The sequence below is a fragment of the Pseudophryne corroboree genome, chromosome 6, assembly GCF_028390025.1.
Source record: "Pseudophryne corroboree isolate aPseCor3 chromosome 6, aPseCor3.hap2, whole genome shotgun sequence".
NCBI lineage: Eukaryota > Metazoa > Chordata > Amphibia > Anura > Myobatrachidae > Pseudophryne > Pseudophryne corroboree.
In genome coordinates this window covers 120,689,129-120,706,032 of record NC_086449.1, presented here as the reverse complement: position 1 = coordinate 120,706,032, position 16,904 = coordinate 120,689,129, and the positions used below count along the sequence as shown (strand labels likewise).

The following is a 16,904-nucleotide window of genomic DNA, read 5'->3' as shown; positions in this document are numbered from 1 at the left end:
ACGGTTTTTCTTCGTTCTGGTGATCGTAATGTGATTGACAGGAAGTGGGTGTTTCTGGGCGGAAACTGGACGTTTTATGGGTGTGTGGGAAAAAACGCTACCGTTTCTGGGAAAAACGCGGGAGTGGCTGGAGAAACGGAGGAGTGTCTGGGCGAACGCTGGGTGTGTTTGTGACGTCAAACCAGGAACGACAAGCACTGAACTGATCGCAGATGCCGAGTAAGTCTCGAGCTACTCAGAAACTGCACAGAGATGTATTTTCGCAATAATGCAAATCTTTCGTTCGCAATTTTAAGAAGCTAAGATTCACTCCCAGTAGGCGGCGGCTTACTGTGTGCAATGCTGCTAAAAGCAGCTTGCGAGCGAACAACTCGGAATGACCCCCAGTATTCTAGATAAGGCCATACCAATGACTTATACTGTGGCATTATTCTTGTTGCCTGCTATTGATTCCCCTGCCTATGCAACCAAGCATCTGACTTGCCTTCCTCATTGCCTTGTTACACTGCTTACCTGCCTTCAAGTCATCTGAAATGGTGACTCCTAAATCCAGGGGTGTAGCGAGGGTGGCTCCAGTGGAGCGCAAGCTCCGGGCGCCAAAAAAGTTAGAGGGCGCACTGCCACCCACCACCCCCTTTCCTCGGCCCACTGTACTGGCACACTGACTTGGACTTGAAGACTAGGTAGGGAACAGGGCAGGCCAGAGGTGACATCAGGAGACACTGACAGTCAGCACATGCTGGAGCTCTGCCCGCCCTCTTTATATGTCTCACTGTCTGCTTGTAACTGTGCAGCAGGGTTACTTCTGTCCTGCAGCATTGCTCTCTGTCCAAGCAGCTGCAGCACCTCTCAATTTCCTTGAAGTTACAGCACGTCCCTACTTCAGATGTTGCCGCAGCTCTCTCTGCCCTAGCTGCTGTGGCACCTTTTTCTGCCCTGGCTTCTGTGGAACCTCTCTCTGCCCTGGTTACTGAAGCACCTCTCTCTGCAGCAGCGGCTTCAGCACCTCTTTCGGCCCTGGCTGATGCAGCACCTCTCTCTGCCCTGGTTGCTGCAGCACTTCTCTCTACATTGCCGTTTTGGTACATTATTCTCATTGAGAGTTTGGGGGGCTTCATGTATGAGGGTGGTCACATTTGGACATAATTTTCATTGAGGCATTGGAAGATTATTAGATCTGGAGGTCAATCAACCTATCAGTATGTTTTTGGATTGTGGGAGGAAACCGGAGTACCCGAAGGAACCCATGCAAACACGGGGAGAATATACAAACTCCGCACAGTTAGGGTCATAGGGGTATATTCAATTAATGTCGGTTCCTTTCAGACAGAAAGGATCCGACATCTGAGTATTCAATGAGCGGCCAAATCCTGTCGGATTTGGCCGTGCACAACAATGACAATACGACTTTTATTAAAGTTGGATTGACATTGTCGGGAAACGGGGTCAAAACCTGTCGGATTTGGCTGGCGCTTACGACAAACCACGTGGATCCGCGGACATTCCGCAGATCCATGTGTTTTCCGACAAGTCGGAATTCCTGACTTGTTGGAAAATTTGAGGCAGGATTGAATGGGTCAGAACCCCTTCCAACCTAAAAAAAAAAGTCTGAAACTGCCATCTTTCCGACAAGATGGCATTTTCTGACAAGAATTGAATACACCCCATAGTGGGAATCGACCCCGTGACCTCAGTGTTGTGAGGCAGTAATGCTTACCATTACACACTGTACTGCCATGCCCGTATGTTGCACTGACCCTATTTTAAACATGGTGGGCACCCAAAGGAAACTTTCGCCCTGAGCTCAACAAGGTCTAGAACTGGCCCTGTCACCAATTTAGGACTTTTTTTTTTTTTTATAAATTTCTTTATTAGATAGCCATAAAGTCACAACATAAGTTACCAGGGATCAACTTACAAGAATATTCAGCAGTGACATATAATCAGGTTCAAAAATGAATATAATACAGAAAATTGAAGGCTGCACAACTTTTTGTTTTGTTTTTGGAAGAAAAGAAGAAAAACAGAAATATTTCACATCAAATAATACAAACACAGCTGTCTAGTAACAATAGTAGGGGGCATGATTCACCTAGGTGCACCACTGCCTCTAATAATAAGCAACAGTCATAACAAGTGAACTAAATATCACAGCTACTAGAGGGAAGGAGAGACAGGAAAGAAAAGGGATAGAGATAGAAAGTAAAGAAAACGAAATAGTACAGAGATACCATAGATAGGTGATGTATATTGCCGGGGGGGGGGGGGGGTCAAATATATATTCTGGATGAGGAGATTAAATCGTGGCTTTGGAGTGAACACTGTAGTATGCAGTACCCTAATGTGGAGAGTCTATGTTATAAGCGAGGTCTACCAAGTAAACCTATCTTTCAGATTACAGAAGGTCAAGTAATAGTTCCCGCTATCCGACTAGTCCAATACCACGTTGTGTCCCGGAATACCTTCCAGATACATTCGCGTCTGTCTAGGGGTAAACTCTCTATATAGGTTCCCCATTTTTTATGGAAAAGTATCACTCCATTTTCAATTTGGAAAGTGGCCATTCGTCTCTCACAAAATAGTACGTCTAATAAAGCAGATTCCCATTCTCCTACCGATGGAGCAGTTTTATATATCCAATGTCGCAGTATCACCTGTTTCGCCACCGTGACCATCACAGTCAGCAGAGGGATCACAGGAGCGAGGTCAAACCGCGACAACCAGGGCGAGAAGTCCGCGAACAGCAACGGGCCCACCGCTCCAGGAAGAGTTAATTTGAGTAAACGGGATAAATACTGGAGAATCTTACACCAGAACCGTTTAATTTTCCCACATAACCAAAGATTGTGTGCAAGGGATGCTCCACTCACTCCACATTTAGGGCAAATGCCCGACTCACCAGGGCGGAAATGTTGTCTTTGGGAGGGGGATACATACATCCTGTTCACAATCCTTAAATGTATTTCTTGTAGTGTAGCGGATTTTAGAGCCTTTAGGACCAATTCAGTGTTCGCAGAAATCTTGCCCATCGCGGGTGCCTCCGGGAGCTCCCGCCGCCAAGAAGCAGAGAGAGTGGACCAAGAGGGGGCTGACACCTCAATCAGGTCATTGTAAAGATAACGAATCTTGAATGGATTATGTCTGCAAAACGTGAGAGTGTCGAGTATTGTTCGAGTAGAGGCCTTTTTGCCTAAGCGGTCACCAAGGGAGTTAATATAATGGCGCGCTTGGAGGTACATAAAAAAATTAGAGTGGGGCACAGAAAATCTGTCACGTAGTTGGATGAAGGAGAGCATCTGTCCACCAGGATCAAAAACATCCTTGATAGTGTATATTCCTTTACATTTCCATGTGTAAAAATGACGATTATCTAAAGAAGAGGGGAAATTGGGGTTGCCCCATAAGGGTATGTATGATGACTCAAAAGGGTCAGAACGAAATAGTTTATGAGTGGAGATCCAGGCCCTATAAGTATCCCAAAATAAAATATTAGTCCTAAATTCCTGGGGTAGTTTAGACAGTGGTGTGTGAAGCAATGCTGCAGGGGAGTAAGGGGAAAATAGTGCCTCCTCCAATTCCAGGTTCGTAAATAGATCTGACCGAAGCAGCCAGTCTGAGGCAAACTTAAATAGTGCTGATCTAGCAAACATCGTCACATTGGGCATACTCAGGACACCTTTTCGTTTGTTAACATAAGTTCGGGCCTTGGGCATGCGAGGCTTTGTATTTTTCCAGATAAATTTTGAAAATATTTGCGAGCAGAGTAAGGAGTCCTGTTTAGTGATCGTGACGGGGAGCATTTGGAGCAAATAAGCCAGTTTTGGGAAGATAACAGCCTTTATCACCACTATCCTGCCTAACAGAGAAAGTCTGAGGTCTTTCCAAGTTTCTAAACGTGTTTTAATTTGTTGAATAATGGGTGTATAATTAAATAGATACAGCCGGGAGAGTTCCGAAGGAATATAAATACCTAAGTATTTTAGTTTAGTAGGAGTCAGCGTGAATTGGGAAGAGAAGTCAGTATAGAGAAGGGGGTCCTTTATGTTAGTCAGAGGGAGTAATTCAGATTTATGGGTATTTATGCGATAACCAGCAAAGGTACTAAAACAGTGTATAGTGTCAAAAATAGCTGGTATCGAAGTACGGGGATTGGAGACAAATAAGATCATATCATCTGCAAATAGTCCAAGTTTAACTTCCTTCCCCCCTACCGAGACCCCCGAAAAGGCCGGTAATTGTCTCTGTGCTATAGCCAGTGGTTCTAAAGCTGCCGCAAAAAGCAAAGGGGATAAGGGGCAGCCCTGTCTAGTCCCCCTATGAATCAGTAAGGGTTGAGACAGATATCGATTAGTGAAAATTTGTGTAGATGCATTATGGTATATGGTGTGTATAATGGCCACAAATCGGTCAGGAAATCCAAAACGCCAGAGTGTCTCAAACAGGTGGTCCCACGTCACCAAATCAAATGCCTTTTCAGCGTCTAATGATAATAGGAACGTGGGATCACCCGTCTCCACCCCCCCCCCCAGGGATTGTAGAACTGTCAGAACTTTACGGATATTGGTCACCGAGTGTCTGCCTGAGATAAAACCGGTTTGATCCTCATGGATTATTTCAGGCAAGATAAATTTTAGCCGATCCGCCAACAGTTTAGTAAACAATTTGTAGTCCACATTAAGTAAGGAGATAGGGCGGTAAGAAGACGGGAGGAGCGGGTCTTTACCGGGTTTGGGTATAACTCGAATCAGGGCCGAGTTAAAATAGTGTGGGATAGTAAGACTGGAAAAAATAGAATTAAAAAAGGCTGTTAGAGAGTCCACTATTTTAGGGGAGAGCAATTTAAAGAATTCCCCAGATAAACCATCAGGGCCCGGGGTCTTCAGTGGTTTAAGGGCTTTAATAGCCTCTGTCACTTCAGTGACGGCTCGTAAGGGAATCTGATTGATCTGGGGAGATCTGAGGCAACTGTAATGTTTCCCAGAAGGAGTTTTTAGTAGGTTGGTCAACATCGCTATGTGAATAGAGATCGCTAAAAAAGGAGTAAAAAATATCAGTGATCGCCTTCCCTTCGGATTGTACAGCTGAGGTCGAGTCCCTCAGAGCTGTCACATGTTGGGGTCCCTTATCAGATTTAAGTAAATTGGAAAGCATTCGGCTAGGCTTATCTCCATATTGAAAAAAATTATATTTACCTGCAATAAGGAATCTATTATCCATATGTGTCAGAGTATGTTCAAACTGGGTCCTAGCGTCCCTATATTTCTGCTTGTTAGCTAACGTAGGTGAGGATTTAAAGTTTTGAAATGAGGAAGTGAGTATAGATTGTGTCGTCCTATATGCGGCGTCTTGGTCTCGTCTATATTTCGCCATGTATGCAATTATTTCCCCTCGTAAAACAGCTTTAGCAGTCTGCCAAAACAAGGCAGGGTCAGACGTATAGGCAGGGTTGTTGAGAACATAAGAGTCCCAGGAAGCCATCAACATATTTTTAAAGTCTGGAGAAGCCGCCATCTTGGCAGGGAATCTCCAATGTGAATTGGTACCCAAAGTGAGTCTACCCTGTAGCACAAGCGATATAGGGGCATGGTCTGAAATGGTTATGGGGTTAATAGCTGCCTCAATGATCCTGGGGGACAGATCGGTGGAAACAAAAAAATAATCAATACGTGAGAAGGAATTATGAGTTGAAGAGTAGTAAGTATATTCCAATTCCACAGGGTTATGAAGACGCCATATATCAACCAGTCCCAGCTGTGCAGACATGTAATCCAGATTGATCCCGGGAAGTCGGGTCCTCTGAGAAGAGGCACCCTTCCTGTCCAAAACCAAAGAGGACACCATATTCATATCCCCTCCAACAATAAGAGAGGTATGCGAATATGGGCGGAGAATATTCGCTATCTCCAAATAAAATGATTTATCATAGACAGCCGGGGCATAGACATTGCATAAGGTTAATCTGGTGCCCTCCAAGGTGATATCTAAGACAATGTATCTACCTAGAGGGTCAATAATCTGATGATGAATGTCAAACACCACCCCCTTACGGATAAGGATCACGACCCCCCTCGCCTTAGAAGAGAATGAAGAAAAAGCTACAACCTCTTGTCTAAGCATGGTAAGTTTAGCATGTTCAGCAGGGGTCAGGTGTGTCTCCTGGAGCATAGAGACGTCTGCTTTTATCTTATTTAAGTAGGTAAGGATACGTCTCCGTTTGATAGGAGAATTGATACCCCTAACATTCCACGATATTATATTAAGTTGTGACATTTATACCATCAGCAGGGGAATACAGAAGGACAGTAACAGGTCTTGAGATAAGAAACATCCTTATATAAATAATCCAGAGTATCATAAACATAGACAATCCCCACCCCAACCGGCTAGGCATCTTCAAGTAAGAAGGAATAGAGAAGAAGGCAGAAAAAGTCGGAAAGAAGAAAGAAAAGTAAAGACAAAGGTTAAGACAAAGACAATATATGAGAGCGTCTACACCAGCATACATCAGTATAGACTTTCAGCGTGGGCCCGCTGCAATGTAGAACAAAAAGAAATAACAAAATAACCAACAGGCAATACCAAGATAATGAGCTCAAGGAAACATCACAATGACCCTTATATAAAGAAAATGAAGCGACTTCTAAATTATCATGGTAGGAGTTAAACCAAATCCACTCCGCAATAGAGGAGAAATATTAGCTATATCAACCAGCATAAGAATATGGACTAAGTCCCGGTATCAGGCTTCAATCATTATCATCAGCTCTGCTCGGAGAAGATGGATGTGAGGCCGAGGGCGACCGCATGGGTCCTCCGAGCCCCGTTACAAAGTCCTTAGCCGAGTCCACTGAAGTGAAATCCTTCGGACCTTGTGGAGTGAAAATGCGCAGCCGCGCAGGATAAAGAAGGGCAAATCGGATACCGCTTTTCACCAACTGAGAGCATACTGCGGAGTAATCCTGGAAGAGAAACAGCCGTTGGCCATCCCATTGAAGTGGGCCTTTGCTCCGAGCCGCAGACCATATCAGTTCTTTATGTCTGAAATTTAAGCATTTAAAGATAACCGAGCGAGGTCTAGATTGGTTAGAGTCACGTGGCGGACCCAGTCTATGAGCCCGTTCAATTTCCAACGAAGAGAGTTCTTCAGGGATACCCAGGAGGTCTGGCAAGTCGGAGAGGAGACATTTTAGAAGATCAGGGCCTTTCAGTGATTCTTTAAGGCCTACAATTCTCAGGTTGTTACGTCTTGAACGATTTTCTAGGTCGTCCATCTTCATCATCATATGTTGGCGTGAAGATGTTAAGGATACGACCTGTTCTTTAAGATCCTCAATTTCCTTGAAGTTAACTCCAATCCTATTCTCATTCACCGAGATTCTGCGAGTCATAGACCCAAGCTCTGATTTCAAGTCTGATACTGCAGTCATAAATTTATCCGCCTGAGCTTGTAATAAAGGTTCCACGGTTTCCTTAATCGCTTTCACTATTTCCGAATAGGAAGGAGGAGCGGGGGGAGCCTTTGGGGGCATGGTAGGCGATGATTCAACCGCGATGTCTAGGCAGACAGGATTAGATGACAGTGGCGGAGAGTTGGGGCTTGGTTCCCCGCGTTTACTACCACTTCTATATCTTTGGGGTTTTGGTGCAGAAGAACTTAAGAATTTGTCCATAATAATAATTATGAGCTCATGAGGGTCGGACAGATGAGATGGTATGCCGTTGGTTATAGAAGCAGGAAGAATTTTACATCACAGCTGCGGGTGGTGCGAATTCACATATCGCCGTGAAATGTGTCGATTTAGGGGAAACTGAGAGCGGGTGTAGTCCACCAAGTTGTCAGAGGAATGCAATTGTGTTTACCGGGTATAAATTTGATATCGCCAGTATATGTGGGAGAGTAAGCAGCGAGATTTAGGGAGCGTGGTAAATAATATCGGTAATGTAGTATTTCAATTACAACGGCAATCCGGCCAGCGGCATCACCGTATGAGCACTCCAACTGAAGACAAATTAGTAGGTACTGAGATAATCACACTCACCTCCCACACACGTGGCGACGGGGAGGGGGGGTAGGAGTTGTAATCCACTTTGTGGCAACGGACTGGAGAAATAGCGCTGGTTCTGAGGATCAACAGTGATGGTATTGGGAGTATCCAGTCCCACTATAATGTGGTCCAGGAGATATCCAGCTTAGGGCAAAGATTTAATCAGCAGAGGATGAAGGGAGGTAGGGTTTGGTAGGTCTGTGGTGTCCCTGTAGCTGATTCCATGTAAGAGGCCCGGAGTGTCAGGTGACCCCCCCCAGTCTCTCATATAACTATGGCACTTATAGGCCTTCTCACCTTCAGGGCCCTCTCCCGCCTCTCCCAGTTCCGGTAGATGATATTTCCTGGGGGAGAGGGGTGCAGGGAAGGCGCAGCCGCTTCAGAGGGAGTCCGCAGCAGGCAGAGGCAGATCCGTGCTGTCGCAGCACCGGAAGTGCGGCCCCGCGGCTTTCTCCGTCTGTGAGCGCCGGGTCTCGATTACCGCTTCACGGGGCACCAGCTTCGGTGTAGGGGGGTCCCAGAGACCTCTCAGCAGGCTGTAAGATGAACCCAGGTGTTCCAGTGTTCGCGGGCAGCTCCGGCGTCAACGCGTCTCACGGAGCCTCCTGGCGGGCCGGACATGAAAATTTAGCCCGCGGCTCCGGCACCCGGCATAGGCCACAACCTGCAAAGACCGTAAAAACGGTCTCCCGGCTCCGCGACCAGGCACTCAGGCACCCAGAGTCACAGGGGGAACGATAGGGGTATTATGGGGCTAATAAGTCCAGCGGCTGATAATGTTTGTTGGATAATAAGCAGGAGCTCTGAATTCCTGCATCCAGCCGTCTCTCCAGTCAGGCCACGCCCCCCACCAATTTAGGATATTTAATAAATTGTGTTTTTTTTCACATGTACCATTCCACCACATGGTGGCTAGGCCCCCAATTCAGGGGAGGGGGGTCGCCAAAATATAAACCATTGCCCTGGGCACCATGGCGCCTAGCTACACCTCTGCCTACTTCCCTTTACTCCTCAGTAGTTTCCATTATAGTAACTTTGATACTATATTCTTTAGGTTTTTGAGGCCTAAGTGTATGATTTTGCATTTTCTGCATTAAACTGTAGCTGCCACATTCTTACCCAGTCCTCTAGTCTACCTAGATCCTCAATCATTTGTTACACCCCTCCTAGTGTGTCTACCAGCAGGCCGACCAAAGACTGCAGGGGGGAACCGGCCAGCACATATAAACATAAATTTGTATTTAACACACATGTATGTGCTGGCTTCATTAGCCGGGGATCAGCAGCTGCAGCACACACGGGACACAGGCACACAGAGCTCAGCTTGACTATTTTTAATAAGCCCAGACTCTTGTGAAATCAGCCAATGGGAGTCTGGGGGCGGGCTTATTGAAGATAGACAGGCTGAGCACTGTGTGCCTGTGTCCCACGCACAGGTCCTGCAATAGGGAGATTCAAACGGGACAGCTATACCGGACCCCATGATTCAGAGGCACAAAAAACGGGTGTCAATTAAGTAAAAAGTATTGCTGCAAACAGATTTGAAATAGCAGTTATGGTTCAAAAGTTACAACACTTTTTTTGTTGCTGGTAACTGAAGATGGCTTTGACAAAAGAGGAGAGAATTGAGGTCATTTGATGAACAAAGTTTCGGTGTCATAGCTACAGATTTTAACAACCGGCACCCAGAAAGACCTCCAATTTCACATAACACTGTTAGGTGCCTAATTTGCAAATTCCAAGAAACTGGGACTGTGGCTGATAAGTCACGGAGTGGTCGTCCATAAAGTGCTACTAACGAGACAACCTCAACAATGGTTCTGGCATCCTTCGTGAAGAGCCCACAACGCAGCACACGACGTTTGTCAGCAGAATTACCTCAATTCTCTCTTCTTTTGTCAAAGCCATCTTCAGTTACCTGCAACAAAAAAAGTGTTGTAACTTTTGAACCATAACTGCTATTTCAAATCTGTTGCAGCAGTAAACTTTTCAGCAAATTCTAATGTTGTTTGACATGTTACACGACCCCCTTTCCATTTGAAAAAAATGACTTAGATTCAAGATGGCCGATTTTAAGATGGCGCCCATGATCGGTACATACCCTAAAAGATAGCCCACCTCACCCATACCTTACTGGAGTATTCAGTTTTCCCATTTCCTGCACAGTTTTTGAAACAAAAGGGTGTTCTGCGACTTTTGAATCACTCTATTTATCTCTGTGTAGATGTGACCAGGTATCAGGCTGTTAATGGTTATCTCTGTGTAGATGTGTCCAGGTATCAGGCTGTCTATGGTTATATCCAGAGCCGGATTATAGGAGGGGTGACAGGGGCGGTTGTCCCGGGGGCCCCCCACACATTAGGGACCCCCACACACAGTCCCCCAGAGTCTCCATTCCCCCTCCTCGCCACAGTTGGTCCAGCGGAATAGTGATGTGAAAGCCCGCGAGACACTGTCCCAGCGCCGCCATCGGCCGCTGCGATGCTGAAGGGGCTGAGTTGGTGGTGTCTCACCGCGCTGTCCCGGCTCTCCATTCTCCCAGCCCTGTGTAGATGTGACCAGGTGTAAGACTGTCTCTGGTGACATCTCTCTTTGTAGCTGTGACCAGGTGTTAGGCTGTCTCTGGTTATCCTCTATGTAGATGTGACCAGGTATATACAACTGTCCATAGTTATATCTCTCTGTGTAGATGCTACCAGGTGTAAGACTGTCTCTTGTTACATCTCTCTGTCTATATGTGACCAGGTGTCAGACTATCTCTGGTCTCTCTCTCTCTCTCTCTCTCTCTCTCTCTCTCTAGTTATGACCATGGGGTCTATTCATGAAGCAGTAAAAATAGTGGAGAAACAGACCAGTGGAGAAGTTGCCCATTCAGCATCTCCCTTACATTTACAGAATGTACTCGATAAAGGCTTCCATCAAAGCTGATTGGTTGCCATGGGCAACTTCTCCACTGGTCCTTTTCTCCACTCTTTTCACTGCTTCATGAATAGACCCCCATGTGTCAGAGTGTCTGGTTTTATTTTTCTCTGTGTATATGCGACATAAGACTGTCTCTGGTTATAATTGTGTCGATATGACCAAATGTCAGACTATCTCTGGTTATATCTCTCTCTGTATAGATGTGGTCAGGTGTCCGACTGTCTCCCTCTGTAGTTGTGAATAGACAGCCTCTGATTATATCTCTCTTTCTGTGTATATGCAACCAAGGGTCAGACTGTCTCTGGTTATAGCTCTGTCTGTGTAGATGCGACCAGGTATCAGGCGGGTATGGGTCGTTGGGTCGACAGTCATTAGGTCGACCACTGAAGATCGACATGGGCATTGGGTCGACATGCATTAGGCTGACATGGGCATTAGACATGGGCGCTTCGCTCGCCATGCTTCGGGCAAGGTGCCTCGCTCTGCTTGGCACAGGTTACCGTTCCCAATTGTAGTCCACGTGGATTGTAAAGTATCAAAAAGTCCCAACAATTTTAAAAATGTGAAAAACTCATGTTGACCTTTTGACCTGTCAACCTAATGCCCATGTCAACCTTTAGTGGTCGACCTAATGACTGTCGACCTAATTTGTGTCGACCTAACGACTGTATCCCTATCAGACTGTCTCTTGTTACATCTCTCTGTCTATATGTGACCAGGGGGTCTATTCATAAAGCAGAAAAAAGCGCTATTCTCTGCTTCGTGCTATTCACGTCGCAGGATAGCGTGGAGAAGTCCCTGACTTCTCCACCGGTACCCCCTACACGGCTGAATCGCATCACCATACCTTTGTATGATGAGTGCAATTACTGTAGGAACGGAAAGCTCAGCTTTCCGCTTCTCCATGGAGTTTAGGTTCACAATCTCAGGATGGCGCAACCTGAACTGTTGTGCAGTAATGCTTCCTGCTCTCTGTCCGACACCTGGTGCTGGCTCCACCTCCTGACCTTCCAGTAGCTTCTGCGGCCTCCCGGGAGGTCAGCCAGCAGCGCATGCGCAGAGGGAACCGCCGCTTGACTCCACACACCGCAGAGGGGACCACCTGCAGAAGACCTCACCACTGGATCCCAGGATACCGGATCTTGGGGGTAATTCTGAGTTGATCGCAGCAGCAAGTTTGTTAGCAATTGGGCAAAACCATGGGGGTCATTCCGAGTTGTTCGCTCGCAAGCTGCTTTTAGCAGCTTTACACACGCTAAGCCGCCGCCTACTGGGAGTGAATCTTAGCTTCTTAAAATTGCGAACGAAAGATTCGCAATATAGCGAAAAGACATCTCTGTGCAGTTTCTGAGTAGCTTGAGACTTACTCGGCATCTGCGATCAGTTCAGTGCTTGTCGTTCCTGGTTTGACGTCATAAACACACCCAGCGTTCGCCCAGACACTCCTCCGTTTCTCCAGCCACTCCCGCGTTTTCCCAGAAACGGTAGCGTTTTTTCGCACACACCCATAAAACGGCCAGTTTCCGCCCAGAAACACCCACTTCCTGTCAATCACATTACGATCACCAGAACGAAGAAAAAACCGTGAGTAAAAAACCTAACTGCATAGCAAATTTACTTGGCGCAGTCGCACTGCGGACATTGCGCATGCGCACTAAGCGGAAAATCGCTGCAATGCGAAAAAAATTACCGAGCGAACAACTCGGAATGACCCCCAATGTGCACTGCAGAGGGGACAGATATAACATTTGCAGAGAGAGTTAGATTTGGGTGGGTTATTTTGTTTCTGTGCAGGGTAAATACTGGCTGCTTTATTTTTACACTGCAATTTAGATTGCAGATTGAACTCACCACACCCAAATCTATCTCTCTGCACATGTTATATCTGCCTCCCCTGCAGTGCACATGGTTTTGCCCAACTGCTAACAAAATTGCTGCTACGATCAACTCAGAATTAGGCCCCTTATTACAGCTATAGTGATAAGTAATAATGAATTTTTCATATTTTACATGAATAGACCCCCAGGTGTTAAGCCTAGTACACACTAGGCGATCCCTGCCGACGCCGATATTGCCGATGCTGGCGGGGAAGGCAGCGACGGCGGGGGGAACGACAGCCATGCTGCATCTACAGCATGGCTGTGGTTAATGAGGACCTCCCTCATCTGTTTGTCGTTAATGACATTGAGTATACACACTAGACGAGATTGTGAAAGATCTCACTCAGATCGACCCTTCTGAGCGAGATCTTTCCTTTTCTCGTCTTGTCTGTATGGGGCTTTAGACTGTCTCTGGTTATCTCTCTCTCTCTCTCTAGTTGTTTGGACCCAATGGGGTCGATTCACTGGCGTTTCTATAATGGGTGCAGTGTGTGCGGTGCACACGGGCCCCTGAGTCCAGAGGGGGCCCCCATCACACACGCTGCACCCATTTTCTAAATACTCACCCCGTCAAAGGCGGTATTAAAACTCTGTGAAAATGGTTCAGCGGCCATTTTCACGGAGTTCTGGGCATGCGCAGTAGAGAAATCTCAGGGAAAATGGCCGCTGCGCCATTTTTCCGGAGATCTGCGCATGCGCAGTAGAGTCTGAGCGCTCTAGTGCTCAGACTCTCAGCGCTGCCGGCAGAGAGGAGGGGGCCCGAACGGAAGAGGCTGCACCCGGGCCTCCTCTCTTAAAGCGCCCCTGGGTCGATTCCATTGTCATTATCGCAGCCGATACTACAGGGGGCCCAACAGCAGCAATTCAATTGTTCTGCAGTTTGGGCGTCCAGCGGCTGCGGAGGACACATTTTTCTCGTAGCCTCCTGAGGTGCGAGAAAAAAATGTGTTGAGACTCAGCACTTTGGGTGTCCAAACAGGAGTTTGGGCGTTTAAAGCAGGGAGTTTAGACGAGTTTAGCCTTTTTAAGATGGCTAAACCTTGTCTGTTTGGGCGCAACATGCGAGATTTGCATGAGCGCCCAAACATAATTGAATTGTGACAATTGTTTGGAAATCTAAAAAGTCCCATTTAGACAGGATTTTTTAGACACCCAAAACAACTGAATCGGCTCCAATGTTACTACTCTGTGAAGTTTTCGTCCAAGTCCATCCAGTGAAAGACCCAGAACAGACGCCATGGGTCAAAGTTCTGTCTGGCGCACTCCTCCGTGAGGTCCGACCAGGACTCCAATCACGCCATCATACATCCCAGACCAATTGCCACCCCTCTGTGATTTTTCATCCAAATCCATCCAAGATGCTAGATAAATGCTAGATACAAGCTGATTGGTTGCTAGGGGCAACTTCTCCAATTTATTGCTCTGGAAGGTCTGACACAGTTCCCATCTGGTGTTATACCATCTCTTGCTACCTCTCTTTCTGTGACTGTGAATGAGATGTATCAAACCTTGGCGAGAGATAAAGTACTGCACCAACCAGCTTCTGCCATGTTACAGGCTCTCTGGTTGGTGCTTTTTCCCTCTCCAAACTTTGTCACATCTCACCCTAGGTGTCAGACTTATCAGGCTCTCTCTAAAGTCTTCTTTTGTCAGACTGTCTCTGGTTATCTCTCTCTCTCTCTCTCTCTCTCTCTCTCTCTCTTTCTCTCTCTCTCTGTAGATGTGACAGGTGTCAGGCTATCTCTGGTTATCTCTCTCTCTCCGTAGATGTGGCATGTGTCAGGTTGTCTCTAGTTATCTCTGTAGAAGTAACAGGTGTCAGGCTGTCTCTGGTTATCTCTCTCTCTCTCTCTCTCTCTGTAGATGTGACACAGTGACAGGTGTCAGGCTGTCTCTGGTTATCTCTGTTGATGTGACAGGTGTCAGGCTATCTCTGATTATATCTCCCTGCAGTGAATAATAATAGTATACCTCTGTGCAGAAAGTCCCCCAGGCAGGCTGCTGTCTCTCTGTCGTCTGCTGCTGCTGCTGCTGCTGCTGCTGCCTTGCTGTCACTGTTATTTTGTTGCTCTTCTTGCGTGGCGCTGGCTGTGAGGATCCTCTCACCGATTGGCTGTTGCTGCTGCTAATCAGGAAAGGGGCGGGCTGTCATGTGCTCAGTCTCCTGTTCTGTCAGGCACTCATACAGTAACACAACTAGTAGTGTGATGGTGTGTATGTGCTGCTGCAGCTGCACACAAAGCCTGAAACTTCCCTTTATGCATTTTATCTTTAATTCACATTTTGTTTTGTTACTTTCAGGCGTATATAATGCTCTGTATGGAGGATAATGTGACGTAAGGAGGAGCAACATGGTTTTTTTGTATTCTGTTTTACTAGAACGATGTGTCACCATTGTCAACAATGCTGTTTATTTAGCAAGAAAGTGTGAAGATGGGAAAACACATGACAAACAAATCAAACAATTGCTTACACTAGATCAGAGGTTCTCAAACTCGGTCCTCAGGACCCCACACAGTGCATGTTTTGCAGGTCTCCTCACAGAATCACAAGTGACATAATTAGCTCCACCTGTGGACCTTTTAAAATGTGTCAGTGCGTAATTAGTACACCTGTGCACTTGCTGGGTTACCTGCAAAACATGCACTGTGTGGGGTCCCGAGGACCGAGTTTGAGAACCACTGCACTAGATGATAGCTCTATGAAAGCCAGTACTTATTAACTTACAAAGGGTAATAGATATTTCAGGGACAGTTATACAACATAATCCATTTTACAGAGGATGCAGTGCTATGGCCACAGCAATTCTGTAGGGAACATATTGGAGAAAATGGGAGCAGAACGCTCCACCCTAGGTAAAGAATCAATTTACACTAGTATGTAACTGCAACAGTATTTGGCAGCAGGCTATGCCATGTGGGCGATTTCTGCCAGCTTTGTAGGTCTTGCACTTATTTATTTATTACCAGTTATTTATATAGCGCACACATATTCTGCAGCACTTTATAGAGAATATTTTGCCATTCATATCAGTCCTTGCCCTAGTACATAGGTTCTTAAACTCGGTCCTCAGGACCCCACACAGTGCCTGTTTTGCAGATAACCCAGCAGGTGCACAGGTGTATTAATTACTCACTGACACATTTTAAAGGTCTACAGGTGGAGCTAATTATTTCACCTGTGATTCTGTGAGGAGACCTGCAAAACATGCACTGTGTGGGGTCCTGAGGACCGAGTTTGAGAAACTATGCCCTAGTACAGGGCTGGCCAAACCAGTCCTCAAGATCTACCAACAGGTCATGTTTTCCAGGCCTCCTGGAGATCTGTAGGCTTGTCAGTTAGGAATGAATGCAGCACATCGCCCCACTAGGTACAAAATGCTCTGTTTCTGGACTTCCCTCTTAATTTATTATTGCCATCACCTGTGAAGAAACAGCTTTCTTATCATTTAACTAGTTCTACACAGGTGATGGAAATCATAAATTAAGAGGTAAGTCCAGAAACAGCATTTTGTACCTAGTGGGGCGGGTCATGTTGGAGGGTCTGCCTGTGTACTAGCTAGGTGGTCTGGAAAATGTGAACTGTTGGTAGATCTTGAGGACTGGTTTTGCCAGCCCTGCCCTAGTATATTTCCTACCACATGTCGACACACACACATACACACTACGGTTAATTTTGTTTGTAGCCAATTAACCTACCAGTATATTTTTGGATTGTGAGAGGAAACCGGAGCACCCGGGGGAAACCCATGTAAGAACGGAGAGAATATACAAACTCCACACAGTTAGGGCCTCAGTGCTGTGAGGCAGTAATGCTAACCATCACAGTGTCCATGTTGTACTTCAGCAACTCGGAGCATTCAAGAAAGCGGAAAGCTTGCAGGGCCTCATTTCTTCCACCAGTTCTAGACAAATACTCTTGTCGCATTTGTCATGGCTGCCATTGGTTTATCAGGTGCTGAAAATGCGAGAAAAACATGTGAAACCATAAGTTCACGTTAAGTTCCCCAGAACACATGTAACAATACTTTTAACAAAAGTAAACCAAACACGAAAAT

At 46.2% G+C, this 16,904-nt stretch overlaps 1 protein-coding gene across 1 annotated transcript in view; it reads right to left on the bottom strand.

Annotated features, from left to right (window-relative positions):
- The window catches only part of PEBP4 (phosphatidylethanolamine binding protein 4), a 192,433-nt gene extending 177,507 nt beyond the window's left edge, over positions 1-14,926 (bottom strand). The window contains exon 1 of the mRNA XM_063931780.1: positions 14,819-14,926. The gene's annotated coding sequence lies outside the window, so the exon portion shown is untranslated. The remainder of the gene's footprint in view (positions 1-14,818) is intronic.
- Between the last annotated feature and the right edge of the window lie 1,978 nt (positions 14,927-16,904).